Consider the following 15,466-nt stretch of genomic DNA (forward strand, 5'->3'; position numbering starts at 1 on the left):
AAGGTCTTTCCACCTTCCAGCCTGCGCATTGGATTTTTTAGGTGAGACACAGTGTGCGCGGAACTGAGCCCACCCTTTAATCCTGAGGTTCGTCTGCCGGGGCCAAGCGAGCTTGGACGGTGGCAGCGAGGTCCTCAGGACGTAGATGGATTGCCTTACAGGGCTAACGAGCTCCATCTGCCCGGGGAGTGTCCTAACCGGGAATCGAACCCAGATCTCAGCGTTGACAACGCTGTGGTTTAGCCACTGCACCACCAGGGACACTCGTAACAATAGGTAGTTACTTATAATCTGCCAAAATGAGTGCCTTAAGCTGTTAGTAATCAGCTATATAAGGAAAATGCAATTAAAAAACTTGAAGCTGGGTAGGAAGCTCGCATTTGCTGTCAGCCATCTCAATTCTCAAAACTCTGACTGTGTGGTAGGCAGGGTGGTGCTGACATAGTGGGCTTTTGGATGATCAGAGAAATTAAAAAAGTATCCCTGTAGCTTTAGGGGAAAATGTATATGGCCCATTTCCTCCAGAGTCATGGAAATTGCAGTTTGTGTTAGTCAAGAAGCAAATGATTCAATGATTCCAGTGTGGGAAACTAAACTGTGAAACACAGGGTTGATTTTTTTTTTTTTTGTCTGAAGCATATATTGAGTAGATGTGATTCCTTCAAGTCTGCATTTAGGATCTGGAGTTGTTCAGAGCACAGGGTTGGAATTGAAGGCTGTAAACTTGTGTCTCAGGAACTGAATATGTCACACAAGCTTTTACTGCACAGAGGAATCATGACCAAAATGCTGACTCTTAAAAAGCATTTGGAAAAATACTCTAAATTTCTTAAATTTCTACTGGACTTCCATGTTTTTTGTTTTTGGTTTTGGGGTTTTTGGGTTTGTGTTTTTTTTTTTTTTTTTTTTTTGGTCATCAGGTTGGATGGCATCTCAGGATTTAAAGAGGTGATCTTTATAGCCATCTTTCGCTGTCATGGTTTAAGCCCAGCCAACCACTGAGTCCCACACAGTGACTCGCTCACTACCCCCTGGTGGGATGTGGGAGGGAACTGGAAGAGTAAAAGTGAGAAAACTCATGTGCTGAGATAAGGACAGTTTAATAGGCAAATTAAAAGCTGTGTACACAAGCAGAATAAAACAAGGAATGGATTCACCCTTTTATGTGAGCAGACAGATGTTCAGCCATCTGGAAATGCAGGAAACCAGTGCCCCATCATGTCTAATGGTGATTTGGAAAAGAAGACAAACAGTCACTTTGGCATTCTCCCTTCCTTCTCCTTCTCCCAGCTCTGTATGCTGACCACGACACCATGTGGTCTGGGATATCCCTTGGAACAGCTGAGATCAGCTGTTCTGGCTGTGTTCCCTCTCAACTCCATGTGCACTGGAGAGTGTCCCACTGGCTGGTGGGGTGGGCTGAGGAGCAGAAAAGGCCTTGAGTCTGTGTAAGTGCTTCTCAGGAGCAGAAAACATCGCTGAATTATCAACACTGTTTTCAGCACAAATATGAAACCTAACACCATACTAGCTTACTGTGATGAAAATTAACTCTATCTCAGCCAAAGCCAGCACACTACAGTATTTCTGAGATGAAATGTTTTATTCCTCTACTTGCCTCTGCCCTGTGTCTTACTTTACTGTGAGCCTGTCCTTTGTCAGATGCAGAGATTCAATGCTTTAGTTACTGCAGTTCCCTGCTATTGTAGCAAGTAAGAAAATATTTGTAGCTTAGCCTAGAAGTGGATCCAAGACTGTAACTTGTGACCTGTCTATGAACTGTTAAACCTCGTCAGAACTGAAACAGTAGCTCTTGCTCTGCATATTATAAAGCATAAAAGAAAGCACCATGTACCATTTCAGTCTATTTAGAGCAGGGAGAAAATACACAAAGTAATTCTTGTTTTGCAAAAGTTGTTAGCATGGAACAGGGGATGGTTGTCACAGCAAAGATTGTAAAAGATGTTTAAGACAACCACAGTTGTTAAAGCAGTGTGTTCTGTTTCTCAAATGGTTAGGAACGAAAATAATTCTATCTTAGATGCCTCTAGGAAATAACCTGGCACACATAGGAAAAATTTACCTTCTTTAGGATGTACGAGTTCTTGTACTTTGTGGTTACTGAACTTGGCCTCTCATTTACAGTATATTTTCTCATGAAAGAAGTGTTCTTAAATAATTTGTCTGTCTATTTGGGGAAAAAAAATCAGGCTTTTTTCCGTGTCTGGCATAAGTGCTTTTTTCAGCTAACTTATGGAAAGAAAGTAAGTTGGCTGTTGCATTCATGTTTGCATCCCATGTTGCATTTATATTTGGCTTTTCTGAGTATGTGTGAGGATATTCTAGGAAGTTTGGGGTATAGCAGAACATGATGATATATCAGTAGTCTTGGAGGGTATGTGGAGAACAACAGGCTGGGTTGGTTTGGTGTTTTTACTAAGGGATCAGTTGATTAAACAGCCTTCCATTAGTGATTAAAATGACATTTCTTTTCCTACAAAAGCTGTTTTAACAAGTTCTTGATGCCTGTGTTCAGGTATTGATAGAGTTACAAGCATGGCTTAGCATTAATATGAAATGTGTGGGTATAGCTAAATAAAGCTACACACAATTTTAAAAGCTATCAAAACTAAGTTGCTGCCTTTATGTTGTAGTTTGATGTGTAGGATACTCCTAATGCACATCCAAGTAAAGGAATTATTGATTAAGACACATTACTTGCATGAAGGCTACAATGAAGAATGCAGGTACCTGCAGTAGGAAAATACTGGTATGTGATGCTAGCAGAGGGTTATTTTTCTAAGGACGCATTGTTTTCTTCTCAGAAAATCCAGGTTTCTATTTGTTGTCCCCTTTTTTTTTTTTTTTTTTTTTTTTTTTTTTTTTTTTTTTTTTTTTTTTTTTTTTTTTTTTTTTTTTTTTTTTTTTTTTTTTTTTTTTTTTTTTTGGCTCAGGTGCTTCTCTGAAGAGAAGGAAAATACTGACTCTGAAGCCTTTTTAAAAGGTTTCTTACTGGTGTTAAGTACACTCTTCAGATTACTGACAACCAAATTAAGTGAATGATGTCTGAGAATACTTTTTAAAATCAAGTTTTAGTTATGTACAAGCTGCTATTTGTACCGATTAAAAACAAATGAGATTTTTTTTCTTCTACTGTATTTGAAGAATAGCTTTACTGATGTGACTTAAAACGGTTATGGGAGATGAACAGGAGGGTTGATTCCAAAAAGGTATCAGGGAGCATCTGATTACATCATATTTTCTCATATGTTTAGTCAAACCATTTAGACTGTGAAATAGATCACCTCAACAAGACTGCTCACAGAAATTGTGATGATAGTAACTACCATTATGGAAAAATTCCGAAATTACTTTGTTTGTTATCTGCGACTGTTCAGTGTGCAGTCCTCCAAATCATCATTGCTATTTCTTATGAGTGATTGGAGATTGTAAGTTTATAAGAGTGCATGTAATTACACAACACTCCAGAGCATGCATGTCTACTGCTCTACATAAATGTTTTATTATAGAGTTACTTGTGCCACAGTAGTGAAATATCTGGGACAAATGGAAATTAGACTGCACTGATTTCCTCCTGTTCAATACTGCTAGTTTCTAAGTATATTAAATGACCTGTTTGTTACCAAGATATTTGACATCATTCTTGAAAAGCCGCACACTTGTAGATGAATTCTTGCTTGGGCCAAAGAACTGTAGAAAAATGAAATCCAAAGCTGTTCTGTGAGGTGTAAATTTCTGATGGCATAGTGATGGTGGATTTTTCTTTTAATAGGCTCTGGAAAACATCAGTGCCACCAATGAATAGCTTGATCTTCCCTCTCAGCTCCAAATGATTTGTACTGTTGTTCATAAGGGTAAGTATAATTCCATTGTGAAAGTGTTGGTAAAATCTAGAATGGTTTTTAAAATACGTCATTGTAGCTTTTTTTTTCCTACTTACTTCAGTAGACACATTCAGAGAGTGTCTGACCAAAGTTGGCTCTAACTTAGTGGTTTATTCTTGATGTAGCATTGCTTTACAGCTGTGATAAGATGCAATGTAAAATATCTTCCTAGTCTGAGGAGGTATGGCATGTCAATGCAGCCAAAGGTCTTGGACGTCTGAGACATGCCACTGAATATCACAAGTTTCATAATTTTGCCCATCATTAGACCTTTCAGGAACATCTCATGTGGTATGTGGAGGAGCCAGATTTCACTGCAGACTTGCATACTGGTGTGGGGAAAAGATACAGAAAGTTGTGTAGAATCAGTCATGTGCTGGACATGTTCCGGGTGCAGGACTATTCCTTTAGTCTGCCTGAAAAATACTTCTAGGAATATCTTAGATATGTCACCAATCTCAGTGACTTGCTGTCCTCTGAGAAGTTTGAATTCAGAAAAAAAAGGGATAATAAATTTTCTGATTTTTCTAACCACTTACTTTTCTAAAGCAAATACCCTCTTCATAACTTAAGCTTCTGTTATTAGATGTTGTCTGTTACTGAAAATGGAGATGTTACTGCTGGAAAACCAAATGAAGAGAAAACATATAAAAAGGTAAATAAAACAAGCTTTTTATTGTATGTTTTCCCCTTCATGTTGCTAATTCAGATCTACTGTAAGTGAAATATATTTTAGAACTAAGTAAAAACAAGAACAAATAACACATGTTCCATGGATTTTTTTGTAAGTAGTTTATTCTTTCTGTAAAATCAGTCATAGATATTTCTACCTACTGCAGAGCTGACTGTTTAAAGCATGGTCAGTACAGCTGTAAAGTATATACTCTTGCTAGATTGATAGAAATTCTTTGCTCTTAGCAACAGATATACCTCTGGGCATAGACACTGTTGTGAGAAATTTAGTACAGCAAGTTCCCAAATGCTTTGAATGTTTATACAATGTGTCTGGACTATAAACCTTATCACTTCTTCAGTGCTTTGTCAAACAGGCCACTATTTGTTTGCTATGTGTTTTTAAAAAAAGAAATGTTGTTGAAGAGAGGACATATTTAGTGTAGGAGCAATCATCAGTGGTAGCAGAACAGATCCATTCATATATTGTAACAATAGCTGATACTAATTTGGAGTTTGTTTTTCTGACACTGGTTGTCTTGACCAACATTATTTAGGTCCGCCTAGCAATATTGGTAACTAAGTGGAGCTATAAATGCGCCTTTTTCTATATATATTTACATAACCAAGTTGTTAGCTGCCAAATTCAATATTTTTCTTGGCAGATCACCTCAAAGAAATGGTGTCTGGTTTTTTTTTCTTAATTTCTGTAATCTAGCACAGAGATTGAAATACTTCTACAGTATGTATAATGTTAAGAGTTTTTCATTTCTGGGTGTGACAGCACTGTTGGTGAAGTCAAGGAGATTACTAAACTGCTATTTCTTTTCCCACCCCTTTTGCTGGCAGTTACATTTTCAGTATCTGGGTGTCCTTGGCATTTCAGATAGTTTTCTCAGAAATGAAAGTAAAGAATGTTTGAGAAAATTACTTCACCCCCTTTTTAGGTACAAGTTATATTTGATCTCCCAACTTGTCACTTTAAAATAATAAATTCTAATTTTTTCTTGACACTTAGTATGAGAAAGGAAGAAAATTTCAGTGCCTAAGATGAACACTTCCACAGTTTTATTTCGCTAGACTAGACTAGTAGGTAGCCATATGTAAGTTTCCATTCCCCCTAGTCATTCTACATACTCTTCTCTCTTCCTTTTCAACTATAAATTCACAAAATTCCAGAGAAATTCATGTAAAGGCTTCTCACTGTGGTACAGATTCTTCTGTGCATTTACTGGAAATACCTCTCTGACAAAATGTAGGATTCACAGCCACATCACACTGAAAGATCATGGTGACTATCATCTCCAAGTTCTATTGTCTCCCCTGAACCACCAATTGTCTGTGTTTTATGTCAGTTTATTTCCTTTTCATATCATTACACCCTCAGTTGTTCTGTGTTCAAGCTCCTGTGTTGCATATGCCCCATAGTTAAGTATTATCTCCAAATATTATCATCATACTCCTCCTTTTTGTGATAATGTTAATAAAAAGTTAGTAAGTTTTGACCCTACAATTTATCCATGCAGGGCTAACTGGTAACATGTCTTTGCCTGATGCCTCACGTTTAACAATGTCTCTCTGACGAACGTTGAGGATGGATAGGGAGGGGGACCTCCAGGCTAGAGGCTTTTCCTTTTACCTCTGGCTCCGGAGAGGGAAGGTGCTCCCTCCCCCCACCACGAGGCGTCCCATGGCCCCTGCAGAGACCACAGGACACGGCAGCAGCAGGCAGGGCGAGAAGGCAGAGAGCTTTATTGTTCTGGGTAACTGCTTAAGTACCTTTTAGGGGGATTACAATGTGACTATTGGGAGTCCAGGAGGTCTTACAAAACAACCAATTACAAGAAAGGGTTAACAACCAATAGGGAGACTTTCAGGTATCTCTCAGGACATTCCAAAAGTACAGTGAGGACTAAAAGAATTTTGGGAAGAAGAAGGGTTTACACAAAGAGTTACCAAGCCATTTTGGAGGCATGTTCACTTTAAGCAACATTAAAACCTTCTATATCCTTTTATATATTGCAAAATTACCCCAACATCTCTCTTCTCTTGAGCCAAATTCCTTACAAACCTTGCACTTTCTGTTAGACCTTGCAGACTCTGCTTGAGCAGGGAGTTTGGACCAAATGACCCCACCAGTGGTCCCTTCCAACCTGAACCATTCTGTGATTCTTTGATCCTCACCTCCAGATATTCCATATAACATTTCATATTTCCTATGGAAGTTAGAGGAATCAACAGTAGATGTCAGGAAGTGGGATACAGGTTAAGCCTGGTTTATCTGAGGCATTTTGTGTCATTTCCCAGTTAGTTCCATATTTTTAGATAACTTACAAAAAGAGATCTTGCTTGGTTAAATGCTTGTTTACAGTTAACACCTGTCTGTCTTTTATTGCCCACATCACTTTTCTTTGTTCTTTTACACAGGTTTGCATTTACAGTTCTCCAGTCATGTGTTGTTATTCTTGTTTGGTTTGGCTGAAAAATACTTGCAGTTCTGTCCTGTGACTTCCTCTGCCACTTCCTCCAGAAATCTGGGCTAGGGAAGAGCTTGTTCCCTCAGCTGGTGCTTTTTCTAGCTACTTGGGCAGTTTCTGTTCCAATTTACCACTGCACTTAATCGCAAGGGCACTTAGTCAAGATATTCATCAAGTTTTGAAGAGAGATCGTGCTTGCTAATATATTCACCTTGCTCAGAAACTTCACTTGCACAATTTTTTTACATAATAAACTATTATTACATAATAATATTTAAATATTATTTAAATAGTATTTGAATATTTGCATTTAAATACATATACCATAAAAATTACAGAATAAATTTTTACACAAATTTATTCTTACATAATAATACACTTTTTTAACATAATACATTGCATAATAATTTACATAAAAATTGAAGCTTATACTGTTCAACTGAGAAAAACAGGACAGTATCTTGGTTTGTGTCCTATATTTCTTTGGCATATGTGGCCTTGGGAGAGTTCCCAAAGATACTACTTGTCTGTACATCCTGGGGAAAAAAGGAATCTTGTTTATAATGAACTTCGACTACAGTAGTAGTCAGCTGACTTGCCAGCTGCATGGATGTAAATACCTTGAAGCTCCAAGAAATTTCTTACATTATTACAACCTTGTGCAAGGTTGAGCAATGAGCATTGCTACCCCATCCTTGCAGACTCTGCAATGTATGGTGGGACCAAAAAATGGCATGCTCCTTCATTTAGCTCTTTTCTTTTTTAGTTTTCAGTTTTTCTGCTACAGCATTCTGATATAAATTTCAGATATAATTCTGATATAAAATCTTCTCTCTTTTAATTGTCTGTTGTTATCTACTCTAAGTCCTTGAGAGAAGAGGGAATGCAACTTCCTCTTTGCTGTGTTTGTTTTTATTCTGAAAACCACAGTGTTTTCCTCTCTTTGAAAACAGTGTTATTTAGGGTGGGACTGCTGGGCTGTTCAGTTGCAGGCGTTTGCTACAAACTTTACGATCTGAAGCTACTCCTGGGTTTTCTCTGTATGTGTAAATTTCAAGAAGTTGCTGAAGTCTACAGTGTGACTATGAGCTACAGAATGTTTCAGTAACTTAAAGAATTTAGTTAATGGAACAGACACTTCACAGAGGAGCCTTGTAACAAAATCCAGTCACCAGACTACAGTTTCTCCTGGATATTTATCACAGTCTTGTCACTGATATGTGGAGTAGGCATAACCCACATTTATCATTTCCTCCCTATTATTTTGCAGACTTTGCTATGAGAAGCTGCTGAGTCATGTTCAGCTTTTGCATTGTGATGTCATCAATCACACAGTATTCCCTGAATCTTCTCTCTGACAAAACATGTTTCAGTAGCATCTTGGTGATAATACTAGGATAGTAGCAAGAATCAGGCAGACACGTCTGTCAAAGCACATTAAGTGTGTAGAAGAAAATCAGACCTGAAAACAAAGCATATGGAAATGTGCACTTGTGAAAAAAACTGCTACTGGATTGCCACAATCTCTACATTTAGTCTAAAGGCTGCCACACACACATATAATTAGAGAGGGTTGTTTTTGTTATTACATATGTTGTGGCTCTTCTATTTAGCATATTACAAGCACTACATCACCTGTCCAAAACTGGGTATCAAAAATGAGTCACTTTTCCAGGAGCAAAGGGAATTTTCTTGGTTAAAGGAAGCCAGCTACTTATTGTTAGAGCTTGCAAACACATGCAAGCAGCATTGCTTCATCACTTTGGGCATTGACTTATGCCCTGCATGTAGTGTCTCCACATATGGTACTTTTTCTTGCAGATGCTGAAACTTCACTACTTGAGGTTTTACTGCACTGAGACCTGTGTTCTCAGTGTCAGACTGTGCATCTGCAAGGACACTGAAATAACTCTCTTTAGTGGCTTTGCCTGGAGCAATGGCTACTATCAAACTTAGAGGTCTCAAATTGTTTTCCTCAGGGAAATCCAATAATCAGAGTAGTTGGATTCATGGTTACATCTGAAACTTCATCACAAATGTTTTGAAATGGAGGAAAAATTATTTGAAAGTCATGGAGTCATCTGAATCCAATTTTGGAAAATGGAGATCACATTCAGCTTGGGTCAGTAAATCATTCTGATAGCCATTGAGCTGGAAGAATTAAACAAGCACACACACGGTGGGTAGAAGTCCATCTTGATGACACAGACAAACACGATATCCAGCTTCGTGAAAGACACACACACAGTGGGTGGAAGTCCATCTTCATGAACTGTGACCTGCAGAAGATGGGCAAATATTTGATAGAGAGAAGAACAGTGTGAACTGAAGGAAGATGGAACAGGTACCGGTGTCTATAGTGACCCATGGTAACAAGTTCTGGAGAAACAGTCAGATCAGTTTATTAGTGAGATTTTCTGGTAATTCTGTTTTTATAATGTTCCTGTTTGTGATTTATTAGGTGTCAGCTGCAGAGAGTATGCTGAAATGGGGTAACCACCTCCAGAAGCTTTAGCAGAAGCAGCTATAAGAAGGGTTTCAATGGGACTGTAAGCACAGCAGGCACTCAAAGACAAGACAACTCTACTGCGGAAGCGGTGGACTAGGCAATAACCACATGTACATCTTGAATCTAATTGCAATTTCCTAATGTTCTAAGACAGCTCTTTTTAAATGTTGCTTGGAGAAGTCGTACAGTTTTTCAACAGACATTCTCCTCATCTGCAAACTTAATACATGATTTGAAAGGATTTATGTTCTCATTTATTTTGCTATTCCAAAAAAGGATTTCAGCTTAGAGTGATGTAAAGCAAGTGGAAGACTCATCTGCTGATAACAGTAATTCAAGAGAACAGTGCGTCTAGTACTAGAATATATATCAGTGATGCAAATATTCCATATACCTAACTGTCTGTGCTCTATATTATATACTGTTTCATCCTGTTATGCTTTGTGTGTCTGCATATAATTTTTCATTCCTACAGCCTTTTTAGCAAAGCTATATATAGTTACTTTTGATAAAAATAGACTAAGGTGTATATCATCATAAAGAGGACAGTTTAAGCTTTTTTATTCAAGGATAAAACTGTGCAGAAGCTTTTTTGTTTCAATCCTCCATAAACTGTGGGACTTCTGGAGCACTTTGTCCCCAGTACATCTCTTCCTGAAATGCAGCACTTTTACCTTTGCTGATCTGTTCCCATTTAGGATGGAAGAGAAATGTCCTTACCTACTTTGAAATATTGGCATTCTGGGACAGTAGTACAGGGAATGGGCAATTTCTCAGTTTGCATGGCTGCAAGAATTGCAGTTTGCAGTATATTTAATCATATAACAGTGACTGACAAACAATTGACTTTGGGGTAGCAATTGCCTTCAGCATGCTGTAATTGCCATCAATTTATTTTAAAGCAGTTGTTAAAGTATCCTGAATTATTTCATTACATTGCTTTTCTGTCAAACCAACTGATGTAATTGCTGTAGAAATGATGGGTGGAAATTAACAAGATGGTAGGCTTGGAGGTAGAGTCTGCATCATACTTGTAGAAGGCTTTACATTCTGCCTTTCAGAGACTTTAGGTCTGTAGGTTTTCTTTTAAATTTGAAAAAAAAGTACAGATATTTTTTATGAGCTCAAAAGGTGATCCAGAGTCTTCCTTTTGAAATCACATTGCCAGGTTACCTGTCTTGGAGTTTTTTTGAAGTTCAATGGGTTTTATTAGGGTTTATTTGGAATAGCACGTCCTCTCTTGTACCTTCCTGTCTGCTGTTCTTTCAGACATAATCGCTGGCTATGGCAGTGAACAAGATGGGCATCCAGCTATGAAGCAGAAACTATTTGTATGTGTATTGGTTTGATCAAAGTTACATAATTACAGCTTTTGTTGTGCATTAATCATTCATGAATAGAAGCCTTTCAAGGAAAGAAAAATGTGACTCCTCTTATGACAAAAAAGCAAATCGTTTTAGTAGTCAAAGTAACACTTTCAGAGTGGGGTGTTGTTTGTTCCCACCAAGTTGCCTGTTCTAACCTGTTATGCAAGTATAAGTTCTGCATGGTGTGCAGTCTTAATTATTTAGGAGGTACACATCTCTGTCTTTTCTAAAAATAAGCAGTCACTCCAGTATTTGCTGTTCCAAAAACTGTAACAAGAGTAGCTTTGTGTACTTGAACCATTTCTTATGTAATTCCCATTCCTGAAATGATTTTGTTCAAGTGCTGAAGTGGTTCTGATCATGAAACTTCTGGTGCTCTTTGCTTCCACTGTTAATCTTGAGCTTGTTTGGTGGGTGGGAGGTAAAACCTAAAAGCAAGCACCAAATATGTTGCCTTCAGACTGGTGAAAATACATCATGTAAGGGAAGATACTCCCTTCCTGATAGCCTCCTTTCCCTTCCCAGTGGTTTTCTCTATTCACTCCTTTGGTCTTTTCTTAAGAATTCCTTTCTTGAGCAGTTTCTGATTTTGACTCAGTTCCACCATTTTTTATAATTCATCCAGCAGGATTGTCTATTGAGCTTGAGAAAGTTCCAGAAAAGGTCTCAGTTTACACATATATAGTATCACAATTTAGTGCTGACCTTTTGAACCTTTATCTATCCTGCAAACCCTGGCTGTTGAATTTAGTCATTCCACTTTATGCAGGTAGATTTGTTTAGAGGGACTTCTCTTTCCACATCACTTTCATTTTTCTCTGCATTCCACACAGTCAATGCGCCTCTTCCATTGACTGTTAGGCAGAATGTAACAAACACATTTGTATCTAGAATCATCATTTAAGCCATAAGCTTGCTTCGTAATGCCTTGGCATGCATGTACAGTCACCTGGAATTTGTGACTTTTTTTCCAGTGCATGCTATTTCTAACTCCCGAAGCAATTTGAATGTCCAGTTAGATTGAAAATATCTTATGAGGATCATAAGCTATAGGCTGTTTTGTAAAGACAGGCAGGATAGTTGAGGAGGAGGAGTTGTGCTCTATGTTAAAGAGAACCATGAACATATAAAAGTTAAATGCAGTGACTATGGAAGCCCTATCAAATGCCTCTGAGTCAAGATCAGAAGGTACATCTCCAAGAGGTATCTTAGATTAGGCCTCTGCTACTGACCCCCAACCAAGATGGTAAGGACAAAGAAGCACCTAAACAGGGTCAAGCAAGTTTTAGGTTACAGGTCCTGGGTCTTATGGGTGATTTCAACTACCCATACATTTGTTGGTGGAACAATACAGCAGGTTACATCAGCCATCAAGTTCCTGGAATGCACAGAGGACTGCTTCCTCACACAAACGGTAGATGTGCCAACCAGGAATGAGGGGCTGTTGGACTTGCTACTCACAAAACAAAGAAATCTGTCTTGTAGTATCTTGATTAGTGATGGTTTTTGGCTGCAGTGATCCCTATATTGTGTGAAGTTTGGGGTCTGAAAGTTAGTACAAGGCAAAGTTTTTAGATTTTGAAAGAGCAAACTTCAACTTGCTCAGAGCTCAACTGGGCTTCCATGGAGTGAGGGAGTGCTGGGGATTTTCCAAGACCACCCTGCTGGAAGCATAAAACCCGTTCATTCTCTATAAAGGGAAGGGAAGGGAAGTAGGTGGAGAAAGAGACTCCCTTCGCTTAACTGTGACCTTCTGAGTCTGTTCAAAACCAAAAGAGAAGCAAAAGAGATAGAAAAGGGGACAAATACTTGTTGAGAACTGCAAGGGAGTTACCAGGGCATGCAGAGATGCAGTTAGAAAAGCAAAGATACAGCTCAAATTGAAATTGGCAAGAGACATCACGAACCACAAGAAAGAGTTCTTTGGGTATATAAACAACAAACATAATAAACAATAATAAAAAACAGAAGGAAAATATTTGCCTGCTGTTAAACAGGAGAGTTGAATTAGTCACCAGCAATCCTGAAAAGGCAGAGGTTCTCAAGACTTCCTTCATGTCTGTTATCACCAACACTTTTGGGCACCAGACCTTGGGAACAAAAATCCAGATTGCTGCAAACTCAGATCCAGTGTCAGTGAGTTGGTGTGTGAGCTATTACAGAGCTGGGTTTTGTTTAGCCTTGAGAAAAGAAGGTTGGGGGGAATACTTCCCACCATTTTCCAGTATTTAAAGGGTGGCTACAAAGAAGATGGAGACTTTTCTTACAAGGAGTCACATAGAAAATATGAGGGATAATGGGTTAAAATTATTCCGGGGACATTCCAGTCAAACACAAGTGGAAATATTTCACAGTGAGAATAGTTAGCCAATAGAATTATCTCCCCAGAAGTGATGAATTCCCCAATGTGAGCATTTTTGAGATTTGGCTTGACAGGGTGCTGGACCATCTTGTCTAGACTGCTTTTGCCAAGAAAGGTTGAACCAGATGATTCTTGAAGTCCCTTCCAGCCTATGATTTTATGCCGAGTTAGAACCCAGTGTGGAAATTATTTGTGCAATTTGAAAAGTTTCAGTTTGTACAACCAGAAAATTAATTTTTGTAGATTTTGCTACAGTATAGTGATTATTTTAAATATTTTAATTGAAAATCAGTCATCTCAATGAGCTCTAGGAGATAAAGATTACATGATTTTGTTATTACGAAAATGATTAAAGAGTTTAGCATATAACATTACTGATAAAGAACAGAAATCTGGTTTTAGCAAACTCATGCTTGAATTCTTATTTTCTGTACAGACTGCATCCTCAGCTATTAAAGGTGCTATCCAGCTGGGAATAGGATACACAGTAGGAAACCTTACATCAAAACCAGACAGAGATGTTCTTATGCAAGACTTCTATGTAGTGGAAAGTGTTTTCCTACCAAGGTAAGAACAAGCCTTTTCAATTTGTCTTCAATAGAATTTCATAATTAAATTCTTAACTGGATATTTGAACAAGGGTTGTTTTCCAGTTCTAACGAAATGATGTTAGAGAAAAGTTTAATGTATGGAACTTCTGTTTGTCATGTTATCATTGAAAATGAAGGTAGGAAGAAAACTGAAAAGGTCACATTTCAGCTGAAGGTTTGAGACATCAGTTGTGGAGAGGGAGAGTAAATGTGACATTTTCAATTAAAGGAGCTGTTAATTACCATTTGAAGTGATATGTGGATCCAACATTCACATTTGTCTAGTTTCAGATTATTTTCTAAAAAGTGAAAGTAATATAGACATTTTGTTGAGGGAGTTTCAAAATTTATGAAAATTCAAGTCCTGTATTTTAAGTATGATATAATAGTTTATATTACACTATAAAATTCTATTCAGGACTTTACTCTGTGACAATGCTTAGCTCTTACAAGCTGATTACAGGTTGAGCATCTTTATTGCTCTGCCATCTCAGCTTGTTTCACTGTCAAAGTGATGGTATGGAAACTGTAACAATAGAATCACACCAATGAGAGAAATCAAAGTCATACTGAGTTTTGGAGTTCAAAAACTGAAGTACAGGGCCATGTAACTTCTCCAAATTCCATATGCTAAGAAGGGACAAAGAAGGTTTAGGAAAAATGTGTTTCAAAACCAAGATTACTTGATCCGTTCAGTGTGGTCTGGGTTCTCAGATGTATTGAGTACCTTCCTTTCAGTAACGACATGCTATATATGCAATCTTCCTTGAATTTAACAAAAATTTCTAGGAGTTTTTAAAGCCTTGTTCACGTGGAGTTTCAATGCTACTTCATAAGATGTTTCTGATAATTTACAATCCTTAATAATTACTGGTATAACTAAACAAAGTTAAATTAACAACATACAGAATAATTGCAGGCATTTTAAATTTTTATCTTTCCCTTTGTAAATTTGATTTGATTTGACTCCTGTTTTTCTTTGAACTGAGATATCCTTAAGGAAAAGAAAATTAATTTTTTATGTGAAATGAAGCTTTTACATTACATACTTTTGTTCCTAGTAGTTGAGAGTATTCATATCCTTGTTCTAGTGTTAATAATAAGGTTTGTGCACAGTTTTGAAGCCTTTCTCTTGTAGATTAGGTAAATATAGAGAAGTTAACCATATGCATATGTTTTCATACACTGTAAGCACAAGATTTTATTTAAAATAATCCAGGTTACCAGGGAGAAATTTGCATATCATGTAACAAGGTTTTTATTGGTGTTACTGCCTGTAACACTAATGGAAGCTTCTGTAGTTTGTTTGTTGTGATTATCAGCTTTGTTCGTGGAAATTAAATGAAACCTGCATACTAAAACTGTTTCATTACCTAGCACAGCTTGAGAAAAAAATCTGTTCTCTATCTTTTTAAACATGGTTTTAAAGGAACAAGTAAAATAAAATGGTTCATAGTTCATACCATTGCATATGTCTTCTTTCCTGTGAAACTCATATGTACATACAGAAATGAGATTTCCCAGTTTTGTGTTCATTTTAAGGAAGAGCTGGGAGACATCCCTTCTGGCTTAAAATGAAAACAA

General features: G+C 37.5%; 1 long non-coding RNA gene across 1 annotated transcript; it reads left to right on the plus strand.

Annotated features, from left to right (window-relative positions):
* Window positions 1-3,788: 3,788 nt before the first annotated feature.
* LOC114072353 lies at window positions 3,789-13,887 on the plus strand. Its single transcript, XR_003574160.1, has 3 exons — window positions 3,789-3,875; window positions 4,492-4,560; window positions 13,729-13,887. It is a non-coding gene; the product is annotated as an uncharacterized LOC114072353 (long non-coding RNA).
* Window positions 13,888-15,466: the final 1,579 nt, after the last annotated feature.

The sequence above is a fragment of the Empidonax traillii genome, unplaced genomic scaffold, assembly GCF_003031625.1.
Source record: "Empidonax traillii isolate 1590-97213 ecotype Southwest subspecies unplaced genomic scaffold, ASM303162v1 scaffold28:size2823434, whole genome shotgun sequence".
In the NCBI taxonomy this organism is placed as follows: domain Eukaryota; kingdom Metazoa; phylum Chordata; class Aves; order Passeriformes; family Tyrannidae; genus Empidonax; species Empidonax traillii.